A 12,299-nucleotide genomic window follows, 5' to 3' on the forward strand; every position below is an offset into this window, starting at 1 on the left:
GGCATTCGCACCAACCCCAATGCAGAGGAGATTATGCCCTCTAGCTGTGCGAAATTTTTATTTCAAAACATTGGCTGGACAGAGAGTGTGATATTCCCAGGAGCAACGCCCCTAACCAAAAAAAAAACGAAAGTAATGTACCCTTGCCTGACCTCCACCGTTCGATCGCTTTGAATTGAAATATAGAATTAAATATTTCTCGGAGATATAAAAGGCAAGACAAGTACACCACATTGTTCTGTGTGAACTGTTCTTTGTTATTTTTATACACATTGTGAGTTACCGACGACGTAATAATGCGTTTGTTTTTCACGCCCATTGCGTTTGTTATACCAAAACGCAACAAATAACGTTTTTTTGCACTTTTAAATAATCTTATTTTGGAATCTACACCCTTCAATGCACTAATATGTGATTTTGGTAGCTCTGTGATGGGACATTAAATGACAACATTTGCAGTCCAAAGTTGGTTTTTTGATTGTTTATGATGTTTGGAGTGTTAATGATTTGGATATTTTAATTTAACTTACCAAGACTGTCTGGAAGCCAACCCATGTCGCCTATCGCGCTGCGTGCATTGATTTCCCTAGTACGGTCACTGTAGCATCTGTTTGTTCTCTGACTTCTCGCAATGAGGGTAAACTCTCATTGTATAGTGCCTGGAGGGAGTGTCTTGAACTTTCTGGACTTGCCTAGACCCTTTAACCAGATTCCTTGGGATCCAAATGGCACCCGATATGTAATTGCAGTAACTGCGCTACCGAATTGGACGTTTTGATCGCCAAAAAGAATAAGTTTCTGTGTCTTTCCTGTTATGTGAGAAGCCAGAAGCTTAGCAGGTAGCTACATATCATGATTTCCGCTGATTGGTCGCCCCCACGCAGGACGCTCCCCTGTCGGCTCGACTCCCACTAGCCAGACTATCGTATCCGGGTGGGATATTTACACGTCCGGGAGGGGAGTGATAGAAAACAACCCTGGGACTTACACGTCCTGAGGAGCGATTCTCAGCTGGGAGTGTTCCATCTGCCACCGCATATTGATTCGGGTCGGATGGGCCTAGGGCTACATCTATGGCAATCATTCCATTTGGATTTGTTGTCAATGTTGGGGCTTTTATTTCTTTTTTTTGCTTTTAGGGAGTCCTAATTTTAGGGAGCTATTTTAGCAAAATGTCTCACCCTCTGCATGTGTTGCAAAATGAGCTTTGTGATCAGTCCACGTGAGAAAAATCGGGGATTTCAAAGGGCATCGATTGCTGGATGTCGTAGTGTGACAGAGCAGGAGGTGTTGCTGCCGTATTCGTGAATCGTGCTAATGTTGTTGTTTCCCTAGTAGCCTACGATCGGTAGCGTGTATTGTGTCTGACTTCACGCAATAGGTAAAAAACACAGAGACCTTTGTATATCGTGCCAGGAGTATCTTGAACTTTCTGGGCTTGCTACCTAAGACCTTTTACCAGCTCCTTGGGATCAAAAATGTGCACCCGAATTGTAATTGGGAGTAATGCGCTCCGATTTAGAAGTTTGATCGCCAACCAGATAAGTTTATTTGGACTATTCACCCCTATGTTGAACTGTCTTCCTGTATGTGAAAAGCCAGAAGCTAGCATAGATGGCTACATATGGATCGGATGGGCTACATTTCTAAGCATCATATCATTGGGATGTGTTGTCAATGTTGGGGCTATTTATTTCGGGGAGTCATCGGACACTATTTTTAGCAAATGGTCCGACCTTCTGCATGTGTGCAAAGAGCTTGTGTTCAGTCTGTGTGAAAAAAACGTGGATTTTCGAAGGGCATTGATTGCGGTGTCGTAGTGGTTTAGAGCAGGAGGTGTGTCTTGACGTGCAGGGAAGATGTTGTGTCAGAGCTAACCTTGCACCAAATTGTGATTAAAACCAACTACTCATCCCCCTTTCAAACTCGTCACATTCTGAAGAAGCGCACCCTTCACAAAAAACCTCAATATCTCCGATTGTAGCTGAATTCCATGGATACCCACTTCGGTTTAGCGTGAGTTTACTCGGCAATAAAAGCTCGTAGAGACACACAGTTTTCACCTACTAAGAGGGCAGCGTCTCCACTTTCAAACGAGTCATAACATATTTCAGTGGCCCTATCACATAATAAGCTGTGAGTCTACAAAAAAACGTAAAAAAGGGCTTAGAACGCTGGTATTCTACGACATAATTCCGTGAGCACCGCCGGTATTCAATGTGTTAAAGGGGTATGCCACTATTTTGGGGCTTAATACAGTTAAAATCGTTGGCTGGGGTTTATAAAGGTGGTAAAGTGTTTTATTTTTCATGTAAGCCGTTGTCTTGCTTTAAGACAAGTTAAAAGAGGGAGCATGTTGCTAAGCTAGTGAAAGTCAATGGATCCGTGTAGCATGCTATGTTGCTGATTTTAAAGTAATTTGCCATAGCTTCACTATCGGCCTTGCATTGAATCTCCTGTGTATATTCATACTTCAGAAGATCTGATATGAAGTTTGGGAACTGGGGAAGTAATAAACGCATCAGAAACTATTTCCAACCATATTTTAATAAAAGTACGACAGTGACATCTTGCAGAGACCGAAAACATGAGACGCCTGTGTTGGAATTAATGGAGTCGTTATTTGTTTGTGCTGTAATTTGGTCAGTCAACATTCTAGGGCGGGCCATAGCCAATTAGTCAATCATTCCATTAGTTCCACCATACACCTGCAAACGACTACGGTAGCTTCACACGGTACTACACACAGCAAGCAGCTTTAAATTTAAGAACACTCAACATAATTATGCAAAATATAACAAGTTTAAAACTAACCTTCTAAAGGTGTCTGACGTAGAGGTGCTTAACTCGAATCTTTGAGGCGTCCGGATTGATTGGATCATTCCAAGGAGAGTATCCGGATTAGACGGATCACTCGGATCACTTATTTAAAATAGGCCTAAATAAAAATAAATAATAATAATGTATTTTTTAAAACGTTTCTGCCGTTAAATAGCTATGCCTTTGTTGTTCCATTTATCAATTCATGTTGATAAATCAAAGAGTAAGACAGTTTGATCAACAAAACTCACTTTGTGAATGTCACAGTTCCTAAACTCATGCTGCGATCCGACCCACCTCTCCTCACTACATGCAACCACAACTCGAACAGCCTTTGGCAGCAGTGAAACGGCATGTTCCTGATTTTGCAATAAATAATGTGTGTGTTTGTATTTAAGAAGACTAAAAGTCAAATATTTGGGAGCAGAAGTCTAGTTGAGCAGGGATAGTCAGGAGGCGAGCAGCAGATGGCCACTCGCTTCCGCTGCCGAGTTGGCCTTGCGACTCGACACATCGTGGCAAAAACGAAACTTAGGCTAAGCGTTGATCCGATCTGTAGGGGATTCTCTGCTACCAACAACTCAGTCAGGATTCGTCTCACCGAGGGCGCCGCTGCTGAGTGACTCGGACGAGGGGAGTGACAGTAGCAGTGGCTTTTAAGACTGTAGCCTACGCTGTAACGCAGTGAGTGATCACGTCTGTAGACTATAATTTCCCTAAGAGTAGCCTACAGACTGAGATGTTAAAGTGTTGGCAGAGCACTGTTAACATTTAGAAATGTAGAGCTCAACAGAGTCAGAAGCACACTCCTAGGGAGCGGGGATCCGCGACTCAATTGGCCACAACAGGCTGGACGGATCAAACAGGCTCGATGAATGACGAGGCGGCTGGTTTCAGTTTTTACTCAGTGAGTGGTTCGTGACTGAACAGCATACTAGGGAGATTAGAGAATGGCTGTTGTAGTCAATTAAAGAGGATTATATTCCGGGGTTTCACAATTTCTCGCGCTGTGTAACTGTTGCCATTTTGTTGACATATAAATGAAATGCCGTCTGACCCCGCCTTTGGCGGCTCAATGCAACGACAGCCATCCGGTCTGTTCGGATGAGGGTCTTTACCCGGCTCTCCAAAACGGATCCTCCGGGTTTTATATCATCTCTAGTCTGACGTCACATGAAAAAGGGGGACAAAATTATGGAAGGGTCAAGAGAAAGCATTCAGCACAAACCTGATGCAGAGGAGATTACAGTGTTTATGCTTTGAGGCATATGGCAATCACTTAACCTCATTTTGGGATCTCAAGTATTGAACGATAACCTCCACGCAAACTACATCCCTTTCATTTTCACCACGGGAGACAGGGTGTCGTGTGCGTTGACTACGCTAAAAGTTTTGTAACGGGCACGCCAGATGAGCTGACCAAGCAAACAGGGACCGTGAAAAAGGGGCACATCGACTTTGGCTGGCAATACACAAAGCCGCTTACCTCCTCAGAACATCCAGCCACGCACCCGTTGTAACTGCCAGCGTTAATGTAGGGAAAAGGAATTTCTTTGATACGGCTGTTAATGTACTCCTTGGAGCACCGTGAGAGGGAGCAAACGCTACTAGAGACTGATCAGTTGAGACGAGACGGAGACCAAGATGTAATAACGAGAGAAGGCCAACCGTGCCAAAACGGGACCCGTTGTTTTACCCGCCAGTGATGTGGACGCGGATGGAAATGGGGGAGAGGGGAGACTGTGACGGGACTGGGTAGTCCTGGGGTGGATCTGCCTGCTGTCAGCTGTGTCTGGTTGATGATGCCAATTGGCTGTACTCTGCAATTGATGCAGCACAGGTGTGCTCCTTGATGAGGCGTACTGGAGACAATGAGAATGGACTAGCTCCGAAACGTTTGTCTCTCCAGTTAACCTTAAACTTCTGTTGTATATTTTCGGCTTCAATACACTTTTTCACACAAGTCTTGTGTGCGCCTCCTTTTTTCCATTATCTTGAGTGATTACTACTTTTTGGGAGTGCTCGCACCAAGCAATACACGAGTATCAAGTTCAAGGCGCAGACGCCAACCTTTGTTGGTCTTTTGTCATTCACCGTGTGCAAAACCCCAGCAAATTGGGCATGGCCTCCCCCTCAGTGTTGTCCAGATGTGTCTGACCAAATTCCCGCCCAAAAGCTTCTCAAAAAACAGCCAGAACGCGCTAAATTCTGCCCAAAATTCAACAAAATTACATCGACTTCTATGGGCCCAAAAACGGCTGGGGAAAAACCCCGCCAATTGGCCAATTTTTCCCGTTTTTTATCCGCCCGACGCTCATCCCAAGTAGCGCCCAATCTGGGCAACACTGCTCCCCCTTTGGGTTTTTGGGTTTTGGTCACCTCTAGACCTCTTAGCATACACTCATATGATCCTGATTTTGCACCTACATTATCCTTTATTCTTATTATTTGAAATAATACGAGCATTCTACTCTACCAAAACCGCACTGCTCAGAATCACAAATGACATCCAGGATGACTGCAGACAATGGTGTTGTGATTGCAGGGGTGGTGATAGTGAGAAAAAAAAAATCCTTCTGAGCCTGAAACTTTTTCCCCATGGCTCTAACGACGATGACAAGAGGTTACTGCATAGTGACATAACGTAGGCCTATTTTGACACATTATTAAAACATTTAATAGCCTGTGTATGACCATTATTCAAGCCTGATAGTAGAAGAAAACCCTAAACCTGTAACACTTTCTGAGATAAGAATAACCTAATGGCTAATTAGTATGCTTGCCATGCGGCAAGCATACTATTGTTATTCCCCCGTTTCCGGGTTATTAGTATGCTTGCCATGCGGCAAGCATACTATTGTTATTCCCCCGTTTCCCCTTTTTATTTTTTTTTATTTTCTCCTTCCGTCTACGAACGGTTCGTTTTGAAGAACCGCTCAAGATAGAAAGTCCGTTCAAACACCGAAACGTTCGGCTCGGTCAGACGACCAGGATTTGTATTTTTCACAGGGGTACCTCAAACTCTGTGTAGCGCCACCAGCAGGTCAAAGTTGCAAGTACATTACAGGGATGTAACTTTTGAATCCGTTGGTCTGATTTCAAAAACTTGGTATCCCTGGAATCCGTGGGCCACCAAGCCGAATCCAAATGCACCCTATTTATGACGTTCATTTTCCGCCTGAAAAGTTTTTCGCCATTTTGGAATTTTGTGAAAATCAATAAAAATGACGCCCCCCGCCCACAATTTTTGACCGGATCATCACGAAAATTCTATGAGGGCATCTTCGGAACTGAGATAATATTATCCTAAAAGTCCTGGAAAACGATTGATCAAACCGTTTTCAAACAGGAGCCAATCAAAGTTGGCGGCGAGGGACGCCAAACAGTGGAAGTCGAGGCTCATATCTCGGCCAACGGCTACCTTGTATCACAACCCAATTTCATACACATAATCAACACTATCTTCAGAGGACACGTCAAGATTTCCGTGTAAAATTGCGCCACTAGGGGGCGCTATCAATAAGGCAACAAAATATGTGTTTTTTAAACGATATTAGCCCGTACTGACTTCAAATCATTCAAACGCTTGGGTTATCGCTGCTGAAATCCTTGGTTCAAGCCGAATCCAACGCATACTATGCATGTCATATTTACAATCAAGAATTTCCCGCCATTTTGACATAATTCAAAAGTCAAATAAAAGTGAAGCTCCGCCCACATATTTTTTGTCTGCTTGTCCTACAATTTTTGTCAGATGATCATTTGGACTATTGTCCACCTATGCTGGAATTTATAGAGCAATAGCTGAAAGCATCGGCGCACAGCAGCCAATCAAATTTGACAAACAAAGACAAACGCACCGTCGAAAACAGGTCGTTAAACTCATATCTCAGGCAAACGCCCTTGACAGATCTTAATGAAATTTCTCACTCACTGATCACCAGTACACACCCAGAGGGTACGTACCGAATTCAGTGCTATACGGCCACTGGAGGGGCTGCTATAGTTAGCGAAAAACAGGTGTTTTTGCACAATATGATCATACCAAACAGGAAGTTAGCTCATAGATCTAGATAATGGTTAACTGTATGTTGTGTTATGCATGAAGGGCAGCATGTGCAGTTAGGAGCAAGTCATGCATGAAAGGCAAGGCTGGCGTGCAAGGGCAACGAATTGCAAGACGGGCATGCATATACTCCAGCATTTGCTGTGAGGAAATGGCAATCTAGTTTTTAATTTTCTCTTTCCGTCTACGAACGGTTCGTTTTGAAGAACCGCTCAAGGTTTAGGAAAATCCGTTCAAAGACCGAAACGTTCGGCTTGATAAGACGACCAGGATTTGTTATTTTTCACAGGGGTACCTCAAACTCTGTAGCGCCACCAGCAGGTCAAAGTTGCAAGTACATTAATTTGCTATAACTTTTGAAACCGTTTTGGTCGGAATTTCAAAAAACTTGGTATCCCTGAAAATCCTTGGGCCAAGCCGAATCCAATGCACCCTATGACGTCATTTTCCGCCTGGAAAGTTTTTCCGCCATTTTGAATTTTGTAAAAATCAATAAAAATGACACCCCGCCCACAATTTTTGACCGATCATCACGAAAATTCTACGAGGGCATCTTCGGACTGAGATACGTCGGCCCTAAAAGTCCTGGAACAATTGATCAAACCGTCTTTAAACAGGAGCCAATCAAAGTTGGCGGCGAAGACGCCAAACAGGAAGTGAGCTCATATCTCGGCAACGGCTACTTGTATCAGAACCCAGTTTCATACACATAATCAGCACTATCTTCAAAGGACACGTAACGATTTTCGTGCAAATGTCGCCACTAGGGGGCGCTACAATAAGCAATAATGTGTTTTTGACGATATTAGCCCGTATATTTACTTCAATTCATCAAGAACGCTTGGTATCGTTGAAATCCTTGGCGTCAAGCCGAATCCAACGCATTACCTATGATGTCATATTTACAATCATGGAAATTCCCGCCATTTTTGGACATATTCAAAAAATCAATAAAAATGAAGCTCCGCCCACAATTTTTGTCTGTCAGCTCGTCCTACAATTTTCTATCAGACCACCATTGGACTATTTCTGCACCTATGCTGAAATTTACAGACAAATAGCTGAAAGCATCGGCGCACAGCAGCCATTCAAAATTGACAACAAAGGACAAACGCACCATCCAAACAGAAGTTAGCTCATATCTCAGCAACGCCTCTTGACAGATTCTTAACGAAATTTCTCAACATTATCTCCAGTACATCCCAGAGGGTACCTACCAAATTCAGTGCAATACGGTCAATGGGGGCGCTAACGGTTAGTGAAAAAATGTGTTTTTGCCATGTGATAAATACAAAACAGGAAGAAGTTAGCTCATGTATAGATGGTTAACTGTATGCAGTGTACGCTATGAAGGGCAGCATATGCATGAAGGGCAGCTTATGCATGAAGGGCAAATTCATGCATGAAAGGCCAAGGCATGCATGAAGGGCAAACGAAATGCAAGAACGGGCAAGCATACTCCAGCATTTTCTGTGAGGAAATGCAATCTAGTTAGTATGCTTGCCATGCGGCAAGCATACTATTGTTATTCGTCCGGTTTCCGGCTTATTATTATTATTAATTTTCATCTATTTCTACGATCCATTCGTTTTGAAGAACCGCTCAAGATAGAATAGAAAATCGTTCAAAGACGACAACGTTCGGCTCGGTGATCCGCTCTGGATTTGTATTTTTCACAGGGCTAACCTCAAACTCTCTAGCGCCTACCAGGCAGGTCAAAAGTTGGCAAATATTTAAAACATGCTATAACTTTGTTGAAACCGTTTGGTCGGAAATTTCAAAAACTTTGCGTTTATCCCTGGGAATCCTTGGACCAAGCCGAATTCCAAATGCACCCTTATGGGGTCATTTTCCGCATGTGAAAGTTTTTCCGCCATTCTTGAATTTTTGTGAAAATCAATAAAAAATGGATGCCCCGCCCACATAATTTGTGAGTCGAATCGTCCACGAAAATTCTAGGGTGGGCATTCTTCCGGACTGAGATACATCTACCCTCTAAGGTCACTGGAACGATTGATCAAAACCGTCTTTCATTAACAGGAGGCCAATCAAGAGTTGGCGTGAAGAGAGACGCCAAAACAGGAAGTGGAGCGTTATATCTCGGGCAACGGCTACGTTGTATCTGAGAAACCCAACTTTTATATACATCCATCAGGGACTTTCCCCAGAGTGAGACAAAAACAAATTATTTGTGGGTAAATACACCACTAGGGGGCGCTCAATAAATAAAGCAAAAAAACGTTGTTTTTGCCGATATTGCGGCCTGTATTGGACCTTCAAATCATTCAAATGCTTGGTATCATTCGAAATCCTTGGGTCAAGCCGAATCCAAACGCATATTCTTGATCGTCCATATTTTGCTAATCATCATTTGAATTTCCCGCCATTTTGACCATATTCAAAGAAATCAATAAAAAGTAAAGCTCCGCCCACAATTTTATCTCTGTTTCGTCTACTACAATTTTTATCAGACCCCCATATGGAACTATTCTGCACCGTCTGCTGAAATTTATCAGAGCCAATGAGCCTGAAAGTATCGGCCGCAACAGCAGCTGCAATCAAAATTGAACAACAAAAGACAAAGCGAACCGTCCAAAACAGGAAGTTAGCTCATATTCTCAGCAACGCCTTGACAGATATTAACGGAAATTTCTCACACTTGAATCTCCAGTACACACAGAGGGTTACGTGTACCGAATATTCAGTGCCATTCGGCCACTGGGGGGCGCTATAGTCGGTGAAAATGTGTTTTTGCAATATGATTACTTACCAAAACGGAGTTAGCTCATGGTATAGATGGGTTTACTGTATGCTTGGGTATGCGATGAAGAGGCAGGCATAAGGCATGAAGGGCAGAATATGTCATGAATGGCAAATTCATGCATGAAAAGCAAGGCGATGCATGAAGTGGCAACGATGAAGACGAGGGCAGCATACTCCAGCATTTCTGTGAGGATATGCAATCTAGTTTAATTTTCCATTCTTCCGTCTGACGAACGGTTCGTTTATTTGAAGAAACCGCCTCAAGTTAGAAAGTCCCGTTCAAAGGAACGAAACGTTCGGCTCGGTCTGACGACCAGGGTTTTGTATTTTTCACGGAGGTACCTCGAACTCTCTAGCGCCACCAGCAGGTCAAAATTTCCCAATTATTAATATGCTTATACTTTTGACCGTTTAGTCGTAATTTCAAAAACTTTGGTATCCCTGGAATCCGTGGGCCAAGCGAGTCCAATTGACCCTATGGAGTCCTTTTCGCCTGGGAAAGTTATGCCTCCATTTTTAATTTTATAAAAATCAATAAAAAATGACGCCCGCCACCATTTTAGTCCAATCGTCACAATTTCTTTGTGAGGGCATCCTCTTCGGATCTAACGGTAACATCTACCCAAAAAGTTCTGGAAAGATTGATTAAACCGGCTTCAAACAGGAAAAGCCCAATCAAATGTTGGCGGCCGGGGAGACGCCAAACAGGAAGCGAGCTCATAACTCAGCAAGCGGCACTGAATGTCTCTGATGTACCAGGAAACCCAATTTTATACACATAATTAGCACTGATCCCAGATAGACACCTTAATAATTTCGTGGTGGTAAATACGCCACCTCAGGTGGGCGCTACAATAAGCAAAAATGTGTTTTTTTTTGACGATATTTGGCCTTTATTGAACCTCAATTCATCAAACGCTTGGTATCGCTGGAAATTCCTTTGGGCGTTCAAGCCGAATCCAACGCAATACTTTGATGCATATTTGCATCATGTATTTTCCCGCCATTTTGACATATTCAAAAATCCATAAAAATTAAGCTCCGCCCACAATTTTTTTATGTTCGTCTACAATTTTTATCAGGACACCTTTGGGATATTCTGCCACTATGCTGGTAATTTACAGAACAATAGCTGAAAACCTTTGGCGCACAGCAGCCCAATCAAATTTGACAACAAAGGCAAACGCACCGTCGAAACAGGAGGGAAGTTTGCTCATATCTCCAGCAACGCCTTGACAGATCTTAACTGAAAAATTTCTCACACATAATCTCAGTAGTACACCAAGAGGAGGTACCTCCTTACCGAATTCGGGTGCAATACGGCCACCTGGGGGCGATACGTTATTTGAAAAATGTGTTTTTGCCAATATGATACATACAAAACAGGAAGTTAGCTCGTGTAAGCAGATGGTTACGTATGGGGGATCGTGTATGCGGGAAGGGCAGCATATGCATGAAGGGCAAAGCAAATTCATGCATGAAAGGAAAGGCATGCAATGAAGGGCAACGTATGCAAGACGGGCAAGCATACTCCAGCATTTTCTGTGAGGAAATGCAATCTAGTTTTTATTAATTTTCTCCTTCGATACGAACGGTTGTTTTGACGAAAAACGCTCAAGATGGGAAAGTCCGTTCAAAGACCCGAAAACGTTCGGCTCGGTCAGACGACCAGGGTTTTTGTATTTTTCACTGGGGGTACACATCGAACTCTCTTAGCGCCACCCAGCCGAGTTAAAGTTTCAAAATATGAACATGCTATAAACTTTTGAACCGTTTGGGTCGTAATTTTTCAAAAACTTCGGTATCCCTGGAATTCGTGTGGGGCCAAGCCGAATCCCAATGCACCCTATGAACGTCCATTTTCAGCCTGGGAAAGTTCTTGCCGCCCATTTTTGAATATTGTAAAAATCAAATAAAAATGACGCCCCGCGCCCACAATTTTTGACCCGATCGTCGCGAAAATTCTATGAAGGGCATATTCGGACTGAGATACATCACCCTCTAAAAGGGAGCCCCTGGAATGATTGATCAAACCGTCCTTCGAAAACAGGAGCCTATCAAAAGTTGGCGGCGAAGACGCGCCAAACAGGAAGTGAGCTCATATCTCGGGCAACGGCTTACTTTTATCAGAAACCCCCCAAACTTTATATACATCATCAAGACTATCCCCAGACGACACATAATAATGTTTTCGTGTAAATACGCCACTAGGGGGCGCATACAAATAAGCAAAAATGTTGTTTTTTTTTGACGATATTGGCCTGTATTGACCTCAATTCATCAAACGCTTGTTTATCCAGCTGAAATCCTTGGGTCCAAGCCGAATCCAACGCATACTTTGATGCCATATTTAGTAGCATCATGAATTTCTCGCCATTTTTGACATATTCAAAAAATCAATAAAAATGAAGCTTCCGCCCACAATTTTTTTATGTTCGTTCCTACATTTTTTTATCAGACCACCATTGGACTATTCTTGCACCTTATGCTGAAATTTACAGAGCAATAGCTGAAAAGCTTCGGCGCACAGCAGCCAATTCAAAATTTGAACAACAAAACAACACATACCCACCCCCCCCCCTACCAACCCCACCGCAAACGCACCGTCCGAAACGAGGAAGTTAAGCTCACATATCTCAGGGCAACGCCT

The sequence above is a fragment of the Engraulis encrasicolus genome, chromosome 10 (assembly GCF_034702125.1).
Source record: "Engraulis encrasicolus isolate BLACKSEA-1 chromosome 10, IST_EnEncr_1.0, whole genome shotgun sequence".
In the NCBI taxonomy this organism is placed as follows: Eukaryota; Metazoa; Chordata; class Actinopteri; order Clupeiformes; family Engraulidae; genus Engraulis; species Engraulis encrasicolus.